Here is an 11,911-nt window from a genome sequence, read left to right on the forward strand (position 1 = left end):
TGATGAAGACATGAACAAAACCGGCCCCAGGACCAACCCCTGGGGCACTCAGACTGACCCCGGGGCACTGAGGCCAACCCCTGGGGCTTGAGCCATATAAGCCCAGGGCCTGAGTAGTTCAGGAAGTTTAGCCCTGAGAGCCAAAGGAAGAGGAGTTTCTGGCAGCAGGGCTGTATTAGGGCCCCTGGGATAACATTGGAGCTGGGGTAAGCAACTCTGTGAGACATAGGTGTAGTGTAAAGGGAAGTCGGAGACATATAATTAGCCCTCAAGGCAGGGTTCAAATTACACTCCTAGTCTAGGAAGGGTCTGTGGCAGTGGCAGCCGGAAGGAGCTGTCACCACCACTGCCTGAGCTGCTTAGAAAGGTGCAGGGCTAGCCAGGGGCTCTCATCTCTTATGGGGGGCGATTATGGGGGCTCTCGTTTCTTATGGGGGGGCTCAGCCCCCCACCTCCCCATATTTCAAACCCTGGTCAAGGCAATGACCACGGACGCCTGTGGTCATGAGAGTAAGATTATGCTTGGGAAGCCCTGGGACAGCCTCCCTTTCCATAAAAGTTAATAACATCAAGGTGTAGCAGGTGAGTGAAGAGGAAAGTACCCAAAGGGAGCCACATTGGCAAGTGCTGAGTGGCCACCAGGGAGCACTGCAATCACCCCTGGGATGAAAACTTGTTACAGCCATGACAATCCACACAAGAGCTCATTGCTGAACGGATTACATGAACTTTTCTTCAGACTGGCTCAGGTCTCCCCATTTCCCAAACTACTGCTTGCTGCCTTAGGCCGGCTAAGGTCCATTCTGAAGGAAACAGGTATAAGGCCTCCTCCTACTTACAAGGCCTGCGTGTACTGACGTTATTCCAGCAGAGCCTCATGGGGTTGCAGTAATGAGAGCCTCCCATCTCTTCAGGGACTCCTCTGCTCTCATGGAGTTTGTGGCTTTTGCAATTAACCTCTTAAGATACATGAACAATATTATCATAAAGCTATTGTTTCAGGCTATCTGCCCACTCCAGTAGATATCCGTACATTGGTTGGAAGTCTGAGGATCTCCTTCCTAGTCATAGATTTAAAAAAATTGAAAGCTATCATTTTGATATAATTACCTGGCTCCAGGAGAGCCCATGCCTTAAACTAGCTTTAGAAGAAGGAAGAGAAAGAGGAGAGGAAGTTATTGCAAAGCTGATGGAAAGCACATTCTTTTCCCAAAATGTCTCAAGGAACCAAAAGCTGGGGGAGTTATAGAAGTAAGAATATAGATTTCCCTGGCAGTGATCTAGTAGGGGGTTGTGAAATACCTGTCACAGAAGCTTAGAAATTTTCCTCTGCCTCTCAGAGATCCCTGAGATGAATTTAGATCTCAGAAGATCTGTGGAATTTGAAAACCAAATTCCCTGGTTTGTTTTTTTCCCCCAGAGGCACAAACCTTTGTGATGCCAATGGAACAATCTGGGAAAAAATTATATGAGGCAAACTTAACAATCTTTCTTTCCTGGTTTTAACAACAGAAAAGTGAACTCTTAACAATTTTACACCAATAATTTCCATCAAGGATGCATCTTTAATGGGTCCTAAGGACCCAAGGAAATGCCATATTTCTTCTAATTGTAACTATTCTTTAGTCTGGTAGAACCTAGTTTTCTTAAGACACGTTAAACCCCATCTATTTCCTCTGGCTTTTGGATGGCTTGGAGGAGACTGGAGATGGGGGGAGTAGCAGATACTCTGGAGAAGAGGGCTAAAATTCAGAGTGACCTAGAAAAATTGGAGGATTGGCCCAAAATAAATCACATGTGTTTCAACAAGGTAAAGTGCAAAGTCCTGCATTTAGGACAAAACAATCCCATGCACCGGTACAGGCTCAGGACCAATTGGCTAAGCAGCAGCTGTGCAGAAAAGGACCCAGAAGCTACAGTGGACAATAAGCTGAATATGAGTCAACAGTGTTGCGAAGAAGGCTAACAGTGTACCGGGCTGTATTGGTAGGAGTGTTGTCAGCAGATTGAGGGAAGTAATTATTCTCCTCTATATTCTGCACCGGTAAGGCTACATCTGGAGTACTGTGTCTAGTTTCAGGCCACCCGCTATAGAAAGGAAGTGGACAAATTGGAGAGAGTCCAGTGGAAGACAACAAAAATGGTGAGGGGCCTGAGGAATATGACTTCTGAGGAGAAGCTCAGGGAACTGGTCTTATTTAGTCCGCAGAACAGAAGACTTAGTGGGGATTTTATAGCATCTTTAACTATCTGAAAGATGGTTCCAAAGAGATTGGAGTTAAGTTATTTTCAGTGGTGGCAGATGACAGAACAAGGAATAATGGTCTCAAGTTGCAGCAACAGAAGTTTGGGTTGGATATTAGGAAAAACTCTCACTAGGAGGGTGGTGAAGCACTGGAACAGGCAACCTAGAGATGATAGAATCTCCATCCTTGGAGGCTTTTAAGACCCAGCTCGACAAAGCCCTGGCTAGAATGCTCTAGTTGGGGATGGTCCCGTTTTGAGCATAGGGTTGAATTAGATGACCTCCTGAGGTCTCTTCCAACCTTAATTTCTATGATTTTATGATTTTCAAGTGTGCAAATCATAAAATCTGTCCCACTGTGGCACTTCTGGTTTCACCGCCGTGAGCCAAGTCCCCACTTCTTCCCCATGGACAATGGCTCAAGGCCCCCCCCTCCCTGTCCCCCAGCACACTGATACCAGGGAGTGAAAGCCCTGGCTCACTGGACATGGCGGGAGGGGCGGCAGCCCGAACCAGCAAAGACATCTCCAACCTGCCGGGCTGGAGATAAGTATAACTCTCAGGTAACTGGCTTATTTGATTAACCAGCACCTCCCATTCCCCATGGATGCTGGATAACAGAGCTTTTACTATAATATAATTTCCATATGTGTATATATATATATATATATACACATATGGAAATTATCATGAATATAATTAAACTTTTAAATTCAGTTTTAGGTCCAGATATCGACTCATTTTTGCCTAACATAAAGTATATTGCACATGTGTGGACAGATGCAGGACGAAAATGGATAGTAACAGAATAAAAATAAATAAATACATCTCTTTCCTCTGCTTCAGTTGGCTCTTCTTCAAGTGTTTTTGAACCTGCTTTCCTTACTGAATCACTGAAATATGGGAGAACAGATATTTCTGTAGTCAGTTATAGAAGCTATCCTTCAAAAGCAAATACAATGAGCCAATACCAGTAATAATCTCTGAAAGCCAGAAGAGTTAACTAAAGATATTAGCTGGACCCATTTTAGTTACATGAGCACATAATTATTTTGCCTCGTTCCTTATAGTTCTACAGCATACATCCTTATTTTAAATGTAAATATCCAGATAAATAAAATGCCCAGCCTTCTCTAGCATTTTCCATTAGCAGATCTCAAAGTACTTTTCAAAGGAAGTTAGTAGCATTAGTCCAATAGTATAGATGTGGAAACTGACGCAATGTCCCCCAATACCTTAATGACATAGAGGGAAACAACTTAGGTCACTATGCAGCTTTGCATCTTCAAAACATCCTGCAACCATTTGTCAGTGAATCATGGAACTCCTATAAAACAAGTATCCGAGTACTATTCATTCTATTTTGCAAGGAGAGAAAAATAATTTATTTGGGCCGAATTCATCCCTAATGTAACCCTACTGACTTGAGTGGAATTATGCCAACCATTGATTTGGTGTCTGTAAGTGACTTCCTCAGGATTACTGAAGGCGTGACCCAACACCCACTAAAGTCAATAGATTTCAATGAACATACATCAGACCCACAGCTAGTCAAGGGTAGAGGTAAGGTTAGGTTTAAGGAGTTCCTAGTCTGCCCATGTTATTTCATCATGGGTTATTACTTTATTAACTGTCTAATGATTCAGATGGCCAGGGTTCGAATTATACTTTGACTCTTGGGGGGTCTGCAAAAAACATTGTGCCGCCCATCATGATGCCCTAATAAAATTGGAGATCCCCCCAGATTATGATTTTCAAATCTTACAGGGGGGCTCTCATCTCTTTCAGTCTGTCGGGGGGGCCTCTCGCTGTGGGGGGGGGGGGGGGGGGCTCAGCCCCCCAAACTCCTCTGTAATTTGAAACCTCCAGATAGCAGTACAAAAATCCAGGTACTATAAAATAATTAAAAAAATAGAAAATAGAAACTTTAATGGCACCTAGGAAGTTTCCACTTGAAAGCAAGAACTCAGTTTCCTACCAAACCTAACTGGTATTGGAAAATACCAGGCCTGTATGCCCTGACTCAAAAGCATACTTTCTTTATCAATGTGTCATTCACCGTGGGATGGGCTAAGATGTTGGGATATAAGAATGCAATCTTGTTTCGTGTTGTTAGAAGAACTAATGTGGTTATGTGAAATACTAAACTAAAATTCACTTATACTTTATACATAAAAAGAAACCAGGATTTCTAAGAATGAGGAAAAAAAGAAGGTTTTGCAGTTAAAACATGTCTCTTAAAAATTATTTCCATTTAACCCATCTGACTGATCAGAAATCTGTAAACAATGGGCCTAAGTTTCCTTCACTACATCAGTTTTATATCAGTCTGATCCCACTGAAATCAGTGGGTTACCCTAGTGTAAATAATGTCAGGATCAAGCCAAATATACGCATACAAAAACACATTAATTTACAGTCTGTGAAATCCTTTGTTGTCTAGGACTAAGTTATAACCCCAGGCAAGCAACTTGTGTGTTATGATGAACATCCGTGATGTTCACATTCTGCTCTCAAACAGTAGAACACCAACAGATATGTTCCACTCCCGTTACTCCAGCAACATGACTCAAGCAATTCCCTCAGCACTTGTCTACCTTCCATGGAGATAAATAGCTGGTGGACACAAATTTACAGGTACATAGAACCTACTGTTGTGCCAAAGTTTTCAAAAGAGCTCACTTCCCATTTGGACAACTAATTAAGGGCCATATATTTTAAAATGTCCATTACCCAAAGGGTGCTTTTGAAAATCTCGTCATATACCCAAATGTCTGAATGTAAGCAAGATTCTTATGAGAGCCATCCAGATAGGGCGCAGCTACACGAGACACTAACTAAGACACTAACTATGCAGTAGCCGAATAATATTCTGCAGCAGTGCATATTATTAGGATACTGTGCAGTAGTGTCACTAAAAAGACGTTCGCCTGTGCTACTCTACAGTAACTCTGGCTACTACGCATTTATTTAGTACTTGGTTTTACAAGTACTAAATACATGTGCAGTAACCATTGCGCAGTAGCGTCTTGTATAGTCACTTCCACTATGGATGAAAAGATTGGTCTGCAGAGTCACAGATCCATTATGCCCACCCACAAAAATCATCCTTCATAGACTCGCAGAGGGAGCTCACACATATACACATGAAGCTGTGTTTCACCATGCTCAGGATTTTCAAACCCACTGCTGATCAAAAGCCATCAGTAACATTCTGGTCAGGGCCTTCTGAAGCTGTGGGAAAGAGGGCAGGATTCACCTGTTGGTCCTGCTACTTTAGGGTATATGAAAGGTTTCTTGGAAATGCTGCATACCAGAGCACACAAACACCTCAGTGCAGCCTCTCTTAGTGCAAAGACATTCATCCCCATTTCCTTCCTCTTTTCCAGAGTTAGAAGCAATGTATATACCCGACCCCGCCATCCTATGAATCACACTGACCTCTGCCTGAAGTGAGAAAACTAAAAAAATCCCCGCCCCCTACAGAACTAAGTAGGTCATTTGTGAAAGAGCCATAGATCTCACTCACCAAACTTTTCCTTACTCCAGTCTAGGTAAATAAGCAGCAACACTTAATAGCTGATAAACCTGACATTTTTTTAAATTACTCAAACCGAGCCAATAAATATGAGACAAGAAGTGAATTTCATTGCATGCAGAAGAGTTGTGCAGAATGTTACCGCAGTTGTTTGTGAAACAAGTAGAAAGGTGATAAATGGAACATATTAATGTCAACCTCCAACAAAACCAAAAGTACAGGTGTCTTTCAGAGAAATCATGCTTGATTAATGAATATGTCAAGTACTACATGAGGTATCTGTTTCATTTTCTATATATCATTCCTACAAGGAATTATATGTAACATTTTTAAAGAGAATGACTTAACATAGGTGTGGAAGGGCTAGTTTACCCTAGAATTATAAGTAGAATTATAGCAGTACAATCCTTCAGGGGGTACCCTGCTTCTGGTGTAAACACACCTTTTTCAGTTTATATTAGGCCCCTTCTTACATAACAAGACGTACTGAAACAGGCCATTGTACCAGAATGAGAACATGGGCACATGAAGAAGTTACTGGGCAGCAAAGGTGGCTAGGGTTTTACATTGCACCAGCTGCTCCTCATTATTAATGATTTTGTATATGTTTGCAGTAGATGAAAGTTAAACCACAGTATCTCAGCCCTCAGTGAAAGAGGTTACTATAGAGGCACTTATTATGTTGTGAATTTAAACCACTGTAGTTATGTCAATGTAATCCCCACTATCTACATTCTCATTCCAGTATAAAAGAGTATTACAGGATTCGTCTATATTGTTTGGGAAGGGATACTAGCTAAACTGGCAAAATACATTCTTATTCAAGATGAAATGTGTCCAGGGAGTTATACCAATATGACTATAGTGCTATAATTATACCATTATAATTAGACTGATAAATTTGCCTGTGTAAATAAGCCCTTAGTCCTGTAATGGAAGAGAATAAATTATACCAGCATAAATGCATCTATAATAAGGTTATACTGGTATAACTTTTTACAGAAAATCAGGTCCTTAAACAAACTAGCACCAAAGGATAAGTAGCCTCTGACCAAGAAAATCTGTCCAATATGACAGCGTTGGTTGGTGGGATATTGGTGGTGTCCTAATTGGTGGGATTTTTGGCAAAGTTTCTGCACCAGAAAACACAGTCACAGATGCAGTTCTACATGTCAGCATGTGCTTAGGAAACTATCTTGAATCAGAGACTGTATTTGCACATGTAACTATGATTAATTTAAAAGGTCTCATATTGTGTGGGTTTTTTCCTCCATTTCCTTCAAACCAAATGACTGCCTCCTTCAGGGTTCTAACACCTTCCTCTCAACAAAATGACTGACTGACATACTTGACTATGAAATAAAAAAAAATCAAAATGCTTGCCATTGTGTTAATATTACAAATTCAACAAGAAAACAACCAATTGTGACAAAGTACACAAAATGAGAAAAAACAGGTAGTTAAAAATTAATGCAATTAATTTAAAAGTATTAGATAAAATTAACAGATGAAACAATGTAAGTAACACGTATCAGGCCTATTCATTTCTGATTTACTTACAAATACTTATTTAGATAAAAAAAGAATTTATTGTCTATTTTTACAAAGCAACTTAGATTATTGTATATTATTGTTATAGTAAGCAAAAAAAAGCTGTTTGCATCTCTATATAAAATTTTCCTATGTGTTATGATAATATGCATGGCACAGAAAGGGAAAAATTAAATGTTCTACTTTGATAAAAGGGCATATTAAGATTTTCAATTAAAACTGGCCAAATAATTTATTTTTTGGTTTGCTTGCTGAACTAAATAATTAGCTAGGGAAATTGTTTTGAGTTGAAAAATTGTTTTTGAAATTAAATTAAGGACCATTTAGTAGCAAAACATCATTTCAAAATGAAGCATCAAAATGTTTGCTCTGAAAATACAAAAATTAAAACTTGACCTTCACATTTTTTTCAGGTTGTTGCTTTTTGGCATTTTATTTTTGCTCAGCTATTCAACACATTTTAACATGAATTTGAAAAATTCTATTGCCAATTCAAAAATGCATTTTTGAAAAGAAACTAAAAACTAAAATAATTGTCCAGCTGTAGTTTTAACGTAATGCAATCAAAGGGAAGGAGCGTAGATCAGGACCTGTGATCCCAGCAGTCTTTTCCTGCCCAAGTGCAGGGGGACTGGACAGGATGATCTATAATGTCCCTTCCAGCCCCCAACCACTGTGCAACTATGAAACTATAGGAAATAAGAAACCTCAGAAAGAATCCCACCACATTCAAGACTGTTAGATACAAGCTACACATGTGATAAGTGTGAAAGGGATTGCCATTCAAGAATAGGTCTCTACAGCCACACTAGCAGATGTGCAATTAAATGATGCTTCACTCACTCAGCACAATCTACTGTGTCACATGACAGACAGGCACAGTTTTAAGTAACTGGAATATTAAAGCCAGCTACTTTTAAAGGGGATTATACTTGCAGAACTCCTTATCCAAATAATTGCAGTAAAGCAACACACAAGAAAATGACACAATTACAAATTCAAAACTTTTAAAAGGAAACACTTTTCACACAACAGCATAGTTAGATACAGGAAGTGGTTAAGCCTAAAAACTTAGCAAGATTCAAGAAAAGGATTAGCTGTTTATATGATTAAAAGAATATCCAGCATCCTCTCAATTGCCCATAACAACATTTTTGCAAGCCACATGAAACCTTTTGCTTTAGGGCCTATGAAAATCCTTATGAGAAATCAGGATAACCCTACTGCTAAGGCAGATTACCTCACATCTTGTACCTTCCTTTGAAGTGTCAGGTGGTGACCACTGGAAAGTGTGGCTCTGGATCAGATGGATCTTGAGCAGATCCAGCGTAACAATTGCTCTGTTCTTGTGTTTAAGCATGTGTGAAATCCTGGCCCCACAGAAATCAGTGGGAGATTTGTTTACCAATTTCAACAAAACCATAATATTACCCTCTGCAGTTGGGATCTTACACTTCCATATCACTGTTTCAGCCCCAGGCTGAGAGAAGGCTATGGAACTGAAAACCAAAAAGTGAATAGGTTGCAAAATTTGTTCATGGGGACTAATGCTACTGAGCTTTGAGAACTTCTGAACCACTGGGCTGAGAAAAATGCAATCTGTTTTCCTTCATTCTGTCATAGTTCTTCACCCAAATTGATTTTTAAAATCAATATTCTATTCATCAGTTAGCTCATTTTCATGATGAACTGGGATGGGATCAGAGGGGACGATTAATGCATATTTATGCATATGTGTAGACACACACATACATACATATATACAACTGCAAAGCCTGAATCTTCCCTGGGTACACAGATCAGGCTCCATTCCATGTGTCTGTGGAGGCCACAGGTTCGGAGAGAGTCAATTTTCTCCCCTCCAAGATAGTAAGACATATACACTGCTTTACACAGGCTTTGGGACCCATTAATCTCCACTGTCACTGAAATACCCTTTAACTTTCATGTACTGTAGCCAGATCCAGGATGTGATTTCTTTTGAATCCTACCTGCTGCTTAGCTGAATTGCATGCAAACCATTTCATGGCCTTTACTTCATTGTAATGCAGCACACTATAGAAGCCTTTTGGGGGACATAGATAGACAAATAGTATATCCATCTAATGGTGTCTTGCAGAAGCACATTTTCATTTGACTTTGTCCAATAAAAATAATGACTTAGGACAATTTTGTCATAAGAATCATGGAATCACACAGTTGATAATGACAACATGAGATCTTGGCATAACATTTATTATTTAACAACCCAGAAAAGCTGCACTGTGTGGTACTGTTAACAAAAGTGAGCCCATGGAGGAAAGATAATTTGTTAGAGCCTGTCAAAAAGTCATGCCTGATTGCTTTCTATGATGAGATGACTGGCTCTGTGGATGTGAGGAGAGCAGTGGATGTGATATACCTTGACTTTAGCAAGACTTTTAATATGGTATCTCACAACATTCTTGCAAGCAAGCTAAGGGAGTCCTAGTTGGATGAATGGACTGTAAGGTGGTTACAAAACTGGCTGGATATTCAGGCTCTAAGGGTAGTCATCGATGGCTTGATGTCTAGCTCATGAGCAACGCGTGTCCCTGGGGGCTGGGGGGGCACAGCGACAACCTGCAGGAGGCAGCGACTGTGGCGGTGGCGATGGCAAGTGGGGAGCTCCTGCAGATGACTGCAGCAGTGTCAGCAGCGAGGGAGGCGGTGGCGAGCGCCGACTGGTGACCACCCATAGACGCTGCTGGCTGCATCGGCAACGGCCACTGGCGATCAACGATCGCCTGCAGATGCTGTCGGCAGTTGAGGGGGATGGCGAGCAGCGACCACCCACAGGCACCACCAGCAGAGTCAGCAGTGCTTTTCTCAGGGGTTGCAACGCCAACTTCAGGGGGTGCATGTGCATGGGCAACTGGTGCCTCTTGACTCGGGGGGGGCACCAGATCGCTGATGGGGGTGGGGGTCCCCCAGCTGCTGATCGCCAGGGGTGCATATGTACCCCCTACGTGTCACCAATGTGCACGTGCACGCATGTGCACCCCCTATGCATTGCCAATGGTCTAGCTGGTAGTCAATAACAAGTGGAGTGCCCCAGAGGTAGTTTTGGGCCAGTTTTTTTTCAATAACTTTATCAACAACCTGGAAGATGGGAATGCACCCTCAGCAAGTTTGCAGATGACACCAAGCTTGTGGGGAATAGCAAATGCTGTGTTAACTGGCACCTTACAAGCCAGCATGCTCTGTTAACCGGCATGCCGGCTTGTAAGGGAAAAGTAAAACTGGAAGTGCCCACTGTGGCACTTCCGGTTTCACAGAGCCCCCACAGCCCGGGGGAAAGCAGCCTGTGCTGCCAAGTCCCTACAGCCCAGGGCCATAGCAGGCTGTGTGAGTCCCCCCTCCTGTCCCTCAGGGCCTGCAGGAGGAGCAGCGATGTGGCAGGAGGGGCGGCAACACCCCAGACACGGCAGGACAGGCAGCAGCCTGAACAGGCAAAGGTAACTGTTCGGGCTGCTCTGTTACCTGGCATATTTTGTTATCCGGCACCCTCCATTCCCCATGGGTGCCGGATAACAAAGCTTTTACTGTAGATACACTGGAGGGCAGGGCTAGGATTCAGAGAGACCTAGGTGGTTTGGAGCTAGACTGATCTCAGTGGTGGCAGATGATGAAACAAAAAGCAATGGTCTGAAGTTGCAGCAACTTCATATTTAGGTTAGATATTAGGAGAAGCTCTCTCACTAGGAGGGCGGTAAAGCACTGGAGCAGAGTACACAGAAAGTTTGTTGAATCTCCATCCTTAGAGGTTTTTAGGACCCAGCTAGCCAGGATGGTCCTGCTTTGAGCAGAGGGTTGGACCTCTGCTTTGAGCAAAGGATGGTCCTCCTGAGGTCTCTTCCAACCCTGATTTTTGATAATTCTATGATTTCCAGAAAATGATTATGGTGACAAATCAGTTACTATGGAGATAACCCCAGAGAAATGTCTGAAATTAAAACAAGAGTCCAAAGATTTACTGCATGACTCTTCATACCTGTCTTTTAATGTTTGTAACACTAACAGTAGCTTATCTTTAGTTAGGGTTACAGAAAACACAATGTTAATAATGAAGGACTGTAAGATTTGGAATACAGAAAAAAATCATGATTATTTCCCAAGGGATTTTAAGTCAGGGCCATATACTGCAAACATTTGTGACCTTGAGGTAAGCTTACTCCTTTGAAATCCTACTGAGTTTAAATCCATTTCTGAGCATTCTAGTCTTTAGCATTTCTGTTGGCAAAGGGCTTGCATGCATTGCCTTATGTCTGACAAAAATTCAAGGGCATTACCGAGGGAGGAATATCAAAAGGCTGAGGAATGATTGGCATTCATTTGTTGTGGTCCTAGCTACAGGAGTCTGCAAGATTTTAAAGCCAGTATGAAAATTTCTAATGGGAATGATGCATTGTTTTCATAATGAAAGGTCTCCAATTGGAAAAAGGTCAAAAAGATTAAAATACTGGTAACTTTTTTAGCCTGGGAATTGTGTTTTTGCACAGTTGCTAGAGATCCTACCAGGTTATGAATACCTTTATTCATGGGAACACTCCTGCTGA

This window comes from Alligator sinensis, unplaced genomic scaffold (assembly GCF_000455745.1).
Source record: "Alligator sinensis unplaced genomic scaffold, ASM45574v1 scaffold246_1, whole genome shotgun sequence".
Classification (NCBI taxonomy): Eukaryota; Metazoa; Chordata; order Crocodylia; family Alligatoridae; genus Alligator; species Alligator sinensis.